Below are 13,934 nucleotides of genomic sequence, written 5' to 3' on the forward strand. Positions count from 1 at the left end.
CCATACCTTAAAATCAAAGAACTTCTTATCTTGAGAATTGCGGTTCCTACTTTATGTTATATCCCTCTGTCTTTTGCTTATTCGATAGTTTCATTGGCATTTAAAGTCCCCTTTGGAGCGAAGAATGTTTTATCATATTAACATCGTCTATGATTGCCTCGAATCAACATTTCCCTGCTACTCTGTCGCTTCCCTGGTTCGTCAATTACCATCGTCCCCTCTTCAGTCCTCCAGCCTATCACTGATAAGCCCTTTGCAGACAATAACGTAGGTCAAGCAACCTGTACTCTCATCTTCAACACCAAGAACCACTTGGGCCTCAACGCTGCTGTACTCATTGGTTGGATATTACTCTCCATGTGTACCACTGTGCTTTTCCAATACCTGGTGCGAAGAGTCACCATGAAGGATTATCTCCATCTGAATAATGGTTGGATGGTGGGAGAGGTTGGCCCTGAGGGTAGTGATACTGGGCCAGAATCACTGTGTCAGGGCACACCCACCTGACCCGGGTCCACCCGGACCCACCCGGCCACACCACACCCGCTCCCCGCTGTCCAACCCTCTCCCTCCTCCTTCCTCTGTCTCTCCTCCCCTTTCCTTTCTCTCCTTCTTCCCCTTTCTTTATCTCATTCCTCTCATCTTCCTTTTCTTGTTTATTTCCTTCTATCTACATGGACCACCTTCCTTTGTATCAATGTACTATTGACCCGTCCGGCCCACACACCCCGGATGGCTCCCCGCTGTGCCCAGCATGCGTGCATGCAGCGGACGCTCTCAGGATCCCCCACAGGGATACCCGGATGCCTGCGGCTGCCTCCGAGGGTGACATGGCACTCGTCATGTGACTCAAGCCGCATGTACATAAATGTACCTGAAGTGGGAACCTGTTAGAATGGGGCGGAAACGGACGACTCCGGAGTGGAATCGGAGACTTAGCGTGGAGGGACCTTGGCCTCAGCGACTCAAGCGGAGCGCTGTGCCATTGCTGTTTGTCCATTTGGTCCTTAATTTCACAGTAGGTGAGCAGGAAGTCTCTTGGGGGCATTTCAGGTCAATTTCGGACTAAACCAAAACGAGTATGTACAAGCGCTGATATATATAATGGAAGGGGCAAAAGCACAAAGAGAACAAAGGGTGACCGAATCGGAACGAAGATGTCCAAACAGGAACAAAGGGTAGAGGGAGCGGAGCGGTACCGAAGGTCATAGGGCAAGACCTGTGATATGTCCGAAAGGAGGTAGAGAGGGCGAGGCCCAGAGGGGCAGGAGGATGAGGGGAAGTGGGGATGATGACTAACTGGCTAGAATAGAAAGAAGCAGTAGTCCAAATAGGGATGAAGGGAAAATGCGAGAAATACATTACAGGCGGCGAGAGCGCCGAAGGCGGTCCGCGAAGCTCGGGGTTGTGGAGCTTATGGAGGTTACGGAGGCGGGGTTGGAAGTCCGAGGAATATTGGCAATGGTGTTTACGTAGTATGAGGTCACCAATGCAATGGACTAAGGCTGAGGTGGAGTCAAAGTCCGAGGTAGGGACTATGACGGAGGCTCGGAGTAAGGTACGAGCGGTGTCCGAGTGCGAAGTATGGAACAGCGGTGGAAGGTCGTAACTTGGCGGAAGGGTGGCGGAGGAGTAACGGAGGGAGGAGAGAGGGGACAGGTAAGGGGAGAAGGAGTGGCGGAAAGGAGAGTAGTCAGGTCCGAAGGTGAGTATCGGAGCGGACGGGGGAAGTGTAGGAGGATAATGGGAGGGTGGAGGTGTTGTGAAGGGGGAGCGGAGTAGTAGGAGCGTGGCGAGAGGTAAGGAGGAGGTGTGTTGCCAGGACCGAAGGTGAGTATCGGAACGGCAGCGGTAGGTCATGACTCCGGAGGTGAAGAGGGTGGAGGTCCGGAAGTCAGGTCGGGGTCGGGTATGCACGGATATGACAGAACCGAAGAAGTAACCTTCTTCTCACATTCTCCACTTCAGGTAAGTAGTATAGTTTTCCCTTTTAATAACAATAACACATTCTCCACTTCAGTCTAAGTGGCCAGGGGCTGCTGTCCCTCCCCGGACCCGCCAGCACGCACGCCCGGTTTGCACCCCGTGAGGGCCCTTCTGCCAGGCGATACATCCGGACCCCCTCTACCCCGGACGCGTCCCTGACACACTGCACCTGTCCAAAGATAGGAAAGGACAGCATCCACCTAGGATAGAAAAGACGAAAGAGATTAGGGATAGGGAGACGAAGGAGTAAATTCCAGGGTTTCCATGTTGTTCAGGGCCAGCCTAGTCAGCCATCTAATGATGGCCTATACTGTACCTGCATGACCAATTACCGGCTGAGGTTCCGAGTGTGACACAAAATAGTCAACCGGCTTCTCCTTGTGATGTGTGACAAGCAACCGGAAGAGGTGGCAAGGTTGGTGTGACACCAGCCACAGTGGCACTGGAAATGTCCAACTGGCAAATTTTCGTGTTGATACATTTTACACCAAAAAAACTACTTCCATGCAGATGGCTTTTGTTTTCATTGAATTTAATCCGATTTCACACAGCCACTTAGGTGCCAAAAAAAAGTGGTGTGACAAGGATCATTCAACTGGAACATCAGTGTGATGCGTGACAACAGCCCACTTACAGCCAGACCGGAAGGTGCATGTGATGCGTGACCGGTAATTGGTCGTGCAGGTACAGTAGAGGGGGGGCCATTTGGCCTTCAAATGGGCCTAAAAGGGGGTATTTACTAGTGGATGTCCTGGACATCCTGGTGAAGACTGATCCATTCACCAGGACGTCCCCAGGACGTCCTGGTGTCAGGGTCGCATCCAGGGTCGAGGTGGTCCAGGTGTAGCATCCGGTGCTAAGGACCTCACGGGAGGTGGATCGGGCGTGCGTACTGGCAGGCCCAATGTGGGACGGCAATCCCTGGCCACTTAGACTGAAGTGGGAATGTTGAGAAGAAGGTTACTTCTTCGGTTCCCACCCCAGGTGTGTTTATATACATGCGGCTTGGGTCACATGAGGTCCGCCACGTCACCCTGCATACAGCCGCAGTCACCCAGGTGTCCCCATGGGGGATCCCGAGGGTGTATGCTGCATGCGCGCGCACTAGGTTGCGCCCTAGAGCCGTCCAGGGTCGTCCAGGGCTAGGCATGTCGTGTGCGCGTTGCAGGCGGGTCAATAATACATGGATATAAGGGAAAGGTCATCCGTGTGAAGTAGAAATAGAAATAGGAATAGAAATAGAAGTGGGAGAGGGATAGAGGGGGAAGGGGTATGAAGGAGGGGTGCAGGGTGGGAGAAGGGGAACTGGGTGAGGTGGGCCCGGGTGGAGGCAGGTCAAGCAGGTGTGCCCTGACACCTGGGATGATTCTATAATTCAATCAAATTCAATCAAATGCTTCTGTGATTCAATCAAATTTGTATTATTCAGGGTAGACATTCAAAACATAATGCCGCAATTGAATCTGATTTCCCATGACAATCCTCAGGCTGCTCAACTGTCTGTGCACAATGCTGGCCACTGTCTGAAGGGGTGTCAACACTGTTTCCCACGTCCCCAACACACTTTACGCAGATGGATAGCCCCTTTGAATAGCTTCCAGAATATATATTTTGAGACTGAATTGACCAATAAATCATCAAGAAAAATGCAAAATACTTTGTTGGACGTGAGTCTTTTGGGTTAGTGTGGCTGTCCACCTCATGTCTGTGCACAGTGCTGGTCATTGTCCGGAGGGGTGTCCAGACTGTTTCCCACGGTGTCAGCACACTTTGCATAGTTGGATAGCCCCTTCAAATAGCTTCCAGAATATATAATTTGAGACTAAATTGACAAGCAAGTTATTGAGAAAAATGCAAAATACTTTTTTGGATGCAAGTCTTTGTGAAAGGTTGCTTACTATTTTGGGGATGGTAACGTTCTGTTCCCCTGTTCGCCTCAGGCCTCAGTAGGTCCATCTAAACATAAGCTTTGATGAGCTGTATATTCAATGGGGTAGAGGTAAAGGCTACTGGGCCTTTACAACTACTCCGAGGTATATATATGTAATTTACATATCTCGGCACAAATAAATAAATAAAGAACAGCATCACTATAATGGGAATTATAGTGAAGTAAGGTTAATCCCTTACACTTTGGGATAGTGCTTGGGCCACTAAATTTCACTGACAGTCATCGAAGTCATTGAAATTCCCAGTCACTGATATCCCAAAGACTCGTGTCCAAAAAAGTATTTTGCATTTTTCTCAATAACTTGCTTGTCAATTTAGTCTCAAATTATATATTCTGGAAGCTATTTGAAGGGGCTATCCAACTACGCAAAGTGTGTTGACACCGTGGGAAACAGTCTGGACACCCCTCCGGACAATGACCAGCACTGTGCACAGACATGAGGTGGACAGCCACACTAACCCAAAAGACTCGCGTCCAAAAAAGTATTTTGCGTTTTTCTTGATGATTTATTGGTCAATTCAGTCTCAAAATATATATTCTGGAAGCTATTCAAAGGGGCTATCCATCTGCGTAAAGTGTGTTGGGGACGTGGGAAACAGTGTTGACACCCCTTCAGACAGTGGCCAGCATTGTGCACAGACAGTTGAGCAGCCTGAGGATTGTCATGGGAAATCAGATTCAATTGCGGCATTATGTTTTGAATGTCTACCCTGAATAATACAAATTTGATTGAATCACAGAAGCATTTGATTGAATTTGATTGAATTATAGAATCATCCCAGGACATCCTGGGGACGTCCTGGTGAATGGATCAGTCTTCACCAGGATGTCCAGGACATCCACTAGTAAATACCCCCTTTTAGGCCCATTTGAAGGCCAAATGGCCCCCCCTCTATAGGCCATCATTAGATGGCTGACTAGGCTGCCATGATAGGCGGATCTGTCATATCCCGGAATCCCGACCCCGCACACTCCCACCACATCACACCTTCCTAACAACTTCACCATCCCCTACACCTTGCCTCCCCACTCTCCAAGTCACCTTCCCTCCTGACTGTCTCAGCTCCGGTCTGGTTGCGGCACACCGAACCTTGGCCACTCCCATCCCGGAACCTCGGTCCCGAGTCGGAACATTCGGAGATCCCGGATTTGCTCCGATATCCCGACGGACCTCCGACATCCCTTGACATGCCCTTAAACCCTTCCTCCACCCATTTCATTTATTTGAGTCACCCAACATCCTTTGGATACGCAACTCCGTTTTCGGAGCTACCCGCATCCTTCGGTGATCTCCCTCACGTAATCACTTATTAGTCATCTCCCATTCTTAGCACGACTACCTTCTTACTACCATTCAGTCGGCTAACCCCCTTTATCCATTTGTCTTCCCCATTCATTTTCCGGCCTCCAACTCCGCCCTCCTTGGCCCGACACCTCGGTTCCCCGTTTTAGATATCGTTCGGAACCTTTCGGTACCTCTCGGTATCATTCGGTACCTTTCGGTGTTTTCCCCATTTTGTCATTTCGGGCTTTGACTAAAGTCCTCCCCATCCTCCTTTAATAAATACACGTAGATTAGAACCTGTAGTTCCTCAGTTCTAATCTCGACTAAAATGCCACCCAAAGTCCCTCTGAGTGAATCCTGTCCCTGTTCTACAAGACACCTCAGACATAAGAAATACAAGGACTAACAGAGACGTAACGGAGGCACAGCGCTCCCTCCGAGTCGCTGAGGCTGCGTCCTTCTTAGAGCCTCTTGTACCATCCAGCAGAACCGGGCTCCCTGAGAAGCTTCGGTTCACTACCGGAGCCCTCGGACCCCCCTCTAGTTGAGCCCCGCCTGCATTCGGACTCACGCATTTACCCCCTCTTCCATAATCAAACGGGTTTTTGACAGGATCCTTGCTCCTCGGTGTAGGAGAAATAACGGTCACACTATGGAAACCCATTATGGAAATATGCCAGATAAATCACAAAACCTCATACGACAAGTAGATATGAGAAAATAGAAGGACCTGAATTTTAATGAATTTTTACGAATTTTTACGAATTATTATGAATATACATGATAAATCGAAAGAAAGAAAATTAGCAAAAATACTTCAAGCTTACCATCAATGAGATGGAATTCTCGGGGGAATTTATAGCAAATATTAAACAAAGAATTAGGACAATCAACCAAGATTTGACTATAAAAACAATCAGAGAACCTCCACAGAAACTACTTTCCCATGTCCGCCCAGGTAGCCAAGGATGGAAGTACCACGGAACAAGGATTCCTCAGGAACTAATGCAAAATTCAAAGTCGTGTCTATAATAGGAAATGTAGATGTCCCCCAAACGGACCCAATGAAAGTAATTACAGGGGAAACTACCCATAAACGACAGAGATATGACTAAAACTCCTGCAAAACGAGGACAGCGTCTAAAAAGCAAGCGTGAAGACTAACAAGTAACGACCGAGACAAGCTTGATAGCCCATTAGAAAGGAAGGGATCTAATCTTAATCCTCCCAAATTTTCATAATAAAAGGATCATGCATTAATGAGATATCCAATAACGGGAATAGTGACATCAAAAGTCCGAGCTGTCATATCCATCCCCGGCCATCGACTTCCGGTTCCTCCAATCCCTCCGGTCCAACTCCGTTCCTCCCTCACTAACCTCGGAGCCCCCGTATTCCGCAATCCTCTCGGTACCCCTTGATGGTCACCACCCCCTCATTCCAATTTATTACCTACGCCTCCCTAAGTACGGAGCCCTGAGGACTTCCGGACAGCTCCGACGTCCGCTAGCGCACCCCCGCCTCCGCTGGGCAATACACTCGCCTGCCCTGCAGAGCCCACCTTCGGGCCTATCCCTCCTTTCCGTTTCTGGGTTAACGCCTGCCTTTCCGCTAACCCCGCGAACCGACTCGTTGGTAATATTCAGTCGGCTAATGTTTAAACCCCGTTAGCTCCGCTCCGTTCGGCTCTGCCAATTGCGGACCCGTCCCCGCTGTAACCATATATATATCCCACTTGTACATAGGTTACGCCCCAGTAGTAAAATCAACTAGAGTTACCCCCCTAGGTTCTAATTGCCAGTCAGTAAGTTAGGGCACGGACGTGTCACTAGGCACAGCGCTCTTGGCAGAAGTCGCTGAGGCCGAAGCCCTCCGTTACGGAGACATTCCTTCGTCTCGAATCTGGTCTCTGACAGACAGCTCCAATGTCCACAAGTGCACCCCTGACTCCGTTGGGCCATTTAGTTGCCTGCCCTGCAAGTCTGCCTTTGGACCGCCCTCTCCATTCTCCTTTTGGGTTGTTGTCTGTTAAACCTGTAACCCAAGTTGCCAGTAATATTCAGTTGACTAACCCTTGACCCTGTTATGTCAGCTCTGCCTGGTTCCTGCCATTTATGGGCCCTCCACCAAGACTTCCCATGTATTTGCAAATTAGGGCCCTGACATGCTACTGGGCACAGCGCTCCTGGCTTGAGTTGCTGAGGCCAAAGCCCTCTGAACACTGAGTCATACCTCCCTTTCAAATCCAGTCTTTGACAACAGGAGTCTGTATAAATGTTAGAACTGTGGGGCTGAATTGGTCCATTTCCATAGGTTCTGGGTGCAGGATAGGGGGTCAGCATAGGGATGATTCTACAGATAATGTGGCAGAGGTTGTGAGAGCTGGGTTTACAATAACATGGTTGGGTCAGGTTTTGTGTGATGATAGTTGTTGGATACTAACTATTTACATGGCATGGGATACTGTACTCCACAGAGCCCATAAGAGGCTAAAAATGGGAAAATCTCATTTCTATAATAATAAATATGAACTTTGATTTTTGTGCCACAACTGCAAGTGTCCACTGAATATGTTGGTGTAGCCTCACACTCCCAGTCCATCAGTACATGCCATAATGAGGCTACATATATGGTTAAGGGTGGGGAATACAATCCTTACAACCAATCACAGGTGCATCATACATGTGAGGAGCCCAGGGGAAAACATGCATACATCTCCATCAGTTTTGATCACAGAAAAATTTATGTAAATAGTATTGGTGAATATAGACATGTCAGTGCTACCTGTCTTCAGTAACTTTCATCATTAATTATGGCAATATGTATTTGCTTCACACTTGATTGAACAATGGAAACCCCCCCCCTCTGCTCTGACCATCTGCACATCACTGTGGCAGCATTGAGTGTCAAATCCTTGTAACAGAGCAAAATAACAAGCACATAGAATTACATAAATGGCCTTTGGGAGTTCATGAGCATCCATGGGTGTCCATGAGCACCCATGGGTACTCATGAGAGTCCATGAACATCCATGGGAGTCCATGAACATCCACAGAAGCCCATGACCACCCATGGGAGGCTGTAAAAGTCATGTAATTTGTCAGAAAATCCATGGAACTCCATGGAACTCCATGAAATTTCATGAAATTTCAACAAATCCCATGGAATCCCATGAATTTTCATGAAGCCCATGGAGCATCTATCACTTTTCACAAGTTACTGGGTATACCCACTAAAACCCCGTTGCACTTCAGCCAATTCTTGGGGAGGCATGCTTCATTTTCTAGGGTTCTGCTCCAGGTGTGCAGGATGAGTCTTCCTTGGAGGGCTCTGTTGCGGTACTTCTTGTTTGTAAGATTCTTATCTTGGTTCAGCTTCTCGTTCATTGCTGCTTTGAGGGCATTTAGGGCCTCTGGTCACAATATTCCATGGTCTCCTCTTGGCTCGTCACTGAGGATTCTCTTACACCTTAGCTTCCATGTTTGCCAGGTGCATTTGAGTATGACTATCCTGAAGAATCTTGCCTTACAGCCCTGTTCCAGCCTTTAATCTGGATTAAGGGGGGATGCCATGATGTGTTGTATTCCGATATTGGTGGGCCAGTTTATGTTTTTTGTTATGCACATGTTTCTAATGGTGGCCCAGAGGTATGGGCCTTGGTTATGGGGGCACTCAAAGATGATGTGGTACATTGATTCCATGGTTCTGCATTGCAGGCATTTGCCCCTGTCTTCGCAGCCTGGGATCCCTTCCCAGTAGAGGCCATCTTTGTGGGCACCATGGACCAACTTCCATAGGAAGTTCCTGAGGTTGGGGTTTAGGTCTCTCTTATTTTTCAGTATTGCATGCCAGATGAGGGCATCAGTGGGGGTGGGGCAGTTGAGGTCGGTCAGGGTGCCTCTGATGTGATCTAGGTTGGCTGTTGCTCTTCGGTTCTTCTTGCACATTTTCCTTGCCGATTCCTGGATTATTAGTTTTGTGGTGATTGATTGGGTGAGGGTGCTTAATCTGGCACCATTCTGTATGAAGGGGGTTTGGGGTTTACAGGGTCACCATCAGGGGGTTCCTTGGACCTGGATACTGCAAGTTTATCAGTGTTTTCATTACCTTTGCATCCGTTGTGGCCTTTTATCCACTCAATGGATACTATTCTGTTTCTCTGTCGGAGGGAGTTTATGGTGGTTTTGATTGCTAGGGGCTGGGGTAGCCCAATGAAGTTGTGGTCTTTGGATCTGTCTAGGTTTGAGGTGAGGGCACTCATGCACCATCTTGAGTCAGTTTTGTCTGGGGGAAGGAGCAGTTGACGGGGAGGCTGACATTTTGGGGGTTCTCAGCACTGAACCATACACCGTAGCCCACATTGGCATTTGATTCGCTGTTGCCTGTGCAGGAGCCATCTGTGTATGCAACGATGTTGGTTCTGAGGATCCTGGGCAATCTAAGGGTGGGTGGGTTTTTCTGGTTTTGGTTTTCGCAAAAAATGCAGAAGTACTCTGATATAGTGTTTTTCCGATCAGGGAAAGCATTAATCATTTTAATGTTCTGCAAGTCGTTGAGTGAGTGGGATGCTGCATTGGATCTGTCACTTCTGGAGGGGGGTGGGCAGCATGGCTGGACGGTGTGGGGGTTGAACTGGGGTTTTATATTTTCAGCGGTCTGGTAGCATGCACCGGGGTTTTTACAGCTGCTCATTTTGTATCTCGTGCATGGGGGGCAGGTGCAGGTTTTGCTCCACCTTCTGTGGTTTGGGGCATCAAGGATGTTAGCCAGGGTGAGGAGGTCTCCAGTGAAGGAGCAGAGCTGGATCACCTTATGTAACCAGTTTCCTACGTCCAATAACGATATTAGAGTATGTGCTGATTTGCATACTGACCGTGTTTTGGTTGCCAAATATATAATTGTTCACTGTCTAAACAACAATAAACACCCCCCAACGATCTCACCTGACATATAGATCGTCTATGGATAAAATTCTATATTGACTTTACTATGATTTCTAGTCAATATTACACCTAGATATACCACTTTTCAGTAGGACATGATTTTCCTGATAATTTACTGAAGGAAAACTACTAATAAAATAATTCTGCAATAAATGTTACTCAATACAGGAGTGACCAAACTGCTCTTTCTATCGCTTATAGTGCGTGCTAGTTATCTAGCAGGTTCAGGATCACTCACTTTTCTCCTGTGGTGTGATAACCAAGTATTGCTGAGAGATTATTCAATTAAGAAGTCCCTCCACCAAATTCTCACTAATTCTCACTATGACACTTTTGTTCAGCTGTGTCTAACTGACCCTAACTCACGCTTAGAGTGACGTGTTAGTTTTATATTAGCTAACAACTAATATTTGCTTTTATCTTTTGGAGCAAATGAACCAACCACTGGTGAGGAGAATTAAACTTTTATTTCTACCTGAGGTTTGAGAGGGGGCAGAAGCGGCAGCCTTTTATGCTTTTCAGAGGCCTCTCTACTCCCACGCCTCGCACTAGTTACATGTGCTACATTTGTATTATAGATAGTTCTAGAATGATATAGGGGCTTGGGCTGTGTAAGCTTAATAATGGACTTAGGACATGACTCAGCAATAAGTAATTCATTTCTTTGTCTTTTAGGCCGATCTTAGCGGGATCTTGTAGCGCTGAAGCTATGCTCTACACCGCCTTAATTACGAACGGTTATCTTTAGAAATGACTCGGCTATAAAGTAACTTTCTAGACTGTTCTCTAATTGACCCCTTTTTGTGAAGCCACATCATTACTAATGTTCTAGAGCCTTCCCAATTAATTAACTGATCCGCGGACTTTTGAATTACTTCATGCTTATGATCCGAGATCCAGATCATCAATCATTCCTTTGTTCCGATTTATTTGAGCTTAAAATCAAAAAGTTTTGATGAATCATGGGAAAATATACAAGATCTGGTTTTTTAGCATTTTCTCCTCTTCTGATGCGATCAAAAACTGTCCGCCCGCGCCGGGGAATACTCTATCATATGGTATTCGGTCCACCAGACTTCCGAGCGCCAATATATTTCCCTTGAGTCACATTACTTTTTGTAAGAATTAGCAAATAAATATATATGAATTATAAGGTGTTTCGCCGTTTGAGCGATATCTCCGTCAGTTTTGAAGCTTTTAGAATGAAACAAAACCGTGGATAAAGTTAAGAAACAGTTCTTTCAGATGGTAAAAAGATTACAGTCAAAAGTTTACTGGTTTCCGAGATATTTACATTTCTTTCCCAATGTTCCTTCTTATTCTGCCGTCTATGTGCTATTTTCTTGTTGTAGGGATATATTCTTTGAATATTACACCTATGCCAGGTTCTAGGCATGCTTGTAGTAGATTAAATCTCATGCTACATGGGTGTAGATAATTTATAATAATCTTCTAATGTCTGTCCAGTCTCATAAACATCATGAGATCTGTTAAACGTCTGAACTTGTCACCTGTTTGTTGACTATTCTGATAGATCATTGTTTTATTCTTTGAATATTATTTCTCCTACACCGGTATGGGAACAGCTGTGAGTTTTCCTTAGGCATCTCGCTGCCAGGGAATTTTCACTTATTTTGAGATTGTCTTTTTTCCCGATGTGGTACCATGCAGGGAGGTCTAGTCTAATGTCCAGGGGGAGGTTGATGTCATCAAGGGTGAGGTTGTATTTGGCCCCAGTGTTGAGGATGGTCTTAATCTCGTGGGGAGGGTTCTGCTTGTGTGGTGTTGTTTGTTGAAAATCCGTTGGGTGAAGATATCAATTATCTGTGGGTCACAGGCCTCTTTGTTGCAGATGGGTTTTGGGAGTGTGGTGATGATGATGGCCTCTGCAGCGTCTGCAGCAGGTGGCCTATTGGGGGACCTGTCCAGGATTTTTTTCAGTTTCATAAGGAGGATCGCCTTGTTCCTCACTTTGATGTTTAAGACATTTCTCCCCCCTTTGCCAGGTGGGTTGTTTAGGGTTTGCATGTTAAGTGGGGGGAACTGTGAGTCCCACATAAAGTCTTTTATTAGGGTACTGAGTTGTTTCTCAATTCTTGCTGGCATTCTGTGGGCAGAGGTTTGGAACTGGGTCATACCTCCAATGACCATTTGGGTGATGAGTTTTCATCCTTCGATGGTTGGGTATGTTTTCTGCCAGTTCCTTAGGCTTGCATTAACCTTTGACATTATGTCCAGCCATGGGTTGATCCCACTTGGGCAGTTCCCACACTGGGCTCCCAGGTATCTTGTAGTTAGGCCATCTTGGAGGATTGTGATGTCAATGTGGAATAGTGTAGTTGCATTGGGGTTCAGTTTCCTTGTGTTCAGTAGGTTTTTGTGGTATGATGGTGAGCCTACAGGGATAACAACAGATTTTTCCTTATTGAATTTAGCTCCCAAGGTGGCGCACCAGGTATCAAGGATGTTGTAGAGGTCATCTATCTTGTCTGTTTTTGAGAGGTAGATGGCAGTGTCGTCTGCGAATAGGGAGGTGATGACTTGTTGTGTCATATCCGTGCATACCCGACCCTGACCCGACTTCCAGACCTCCACCCTCTTCACCTCCGGAGTCATAACCTACCGCTGCCGTTCCGATACTCACCTTCGGTCCTGGCAACACACCTCCTCCTTACCTCTCCGACCCTATTTCCGTCCGCTCCGATACTCACCTTCGGACCTGACTACTCTCCTCCGCCACTCCTTCTCCCTTACCTTTCCCCTCTCTCCTCCCTCTGTTACTCCTCCACCACCCTTCCGCCAAGTTACGACCTTCCACCGCTGTTCCGTACTTTGCACTCGGACACCGCTTGTACCTTACTCCGAGCCTCCGTCATAGTCCCTACCTCGGACTTTGACTCCACCTCGGTCTTAGTCCATTGCATTGGTGACCTCATACTACGTAAACACCATTGCCAATATCCCTTGGACTTTCAACCCCGCCTCCGTAACCTCCGTAAGCTCCGCAACCCCCGAGCTTCACGGATCGCCTTCGGCACTCTCGCCGCTTGTAATGTATTTCTCGCGTTTTCCCCTCATCCCTATTTGGACTACTGCTTCTTCCTATTCTAGCCAGTTAGTCATCATCCCCACTTCCCCTCATCCTCCTGCCCCTCTGGGCCTCGCCCTCCCTACCTCCTTTCGGATGTATCACAGGTCCTGCCTTATGACCTTCGGTACCGCTCCGCTCCTTCTACCCTTTGTTCCCGTTCGGACGTCTTCGTTCCGATTCGGTTACCCTTTGTTCTCCTTGTGCTTTTGCCCCTTCCATTATATATATCGGTGCTTGTACATACTCGTTTTGGTTTAGTCCGAAATCGACCTGAAATGCCCCCTAGAGACTTCCTGCTCACCTACTGTGAAATTAAGGACCAAATGGACAAACAGCAATGGCACAGCGCTCCGCTTGAGTCGCTGAGGCCAAGGTCCCTCCACGCTAAGTCTCCGATTCCACTCCGGAGTCGTCTGTTTCCGCCCCGTTCTAACATGTTGTGTGAGTGTAGGGTTTTTTATCTCGAGGCCTTGGATCTTTTCTGACTTCCTTAGCATTGCAGACAGGGGTTCAATGGCTATGTTGAATAGGAGGCATGATAGTGGGTCACCCTGTCTTATGCCCCTATGTATCGTGAACTCATCACTTATTTCCCCATTTAAGATCATGTGGGTTTTGGGTTCAGAGTACAGGGCTTTTATAGAGTTGATAGTGGGGGATGGGATCCCAATGTGTTCT

Source organism: Cantharellus anzutake (genome assembly GCF_015039405.1).
Source record: "Cantharellus anzutake strain C23 chromosome Unknown EI90scaffold_277, whole genome shotgun sequence".
Taxonomy (NCBI): Eukaryota; Fungi; Basidiomycota; class Agaricomycetes; order Cantharellales; family Hydnaceae; genus Cantharellus; species Cantharellus anzutake.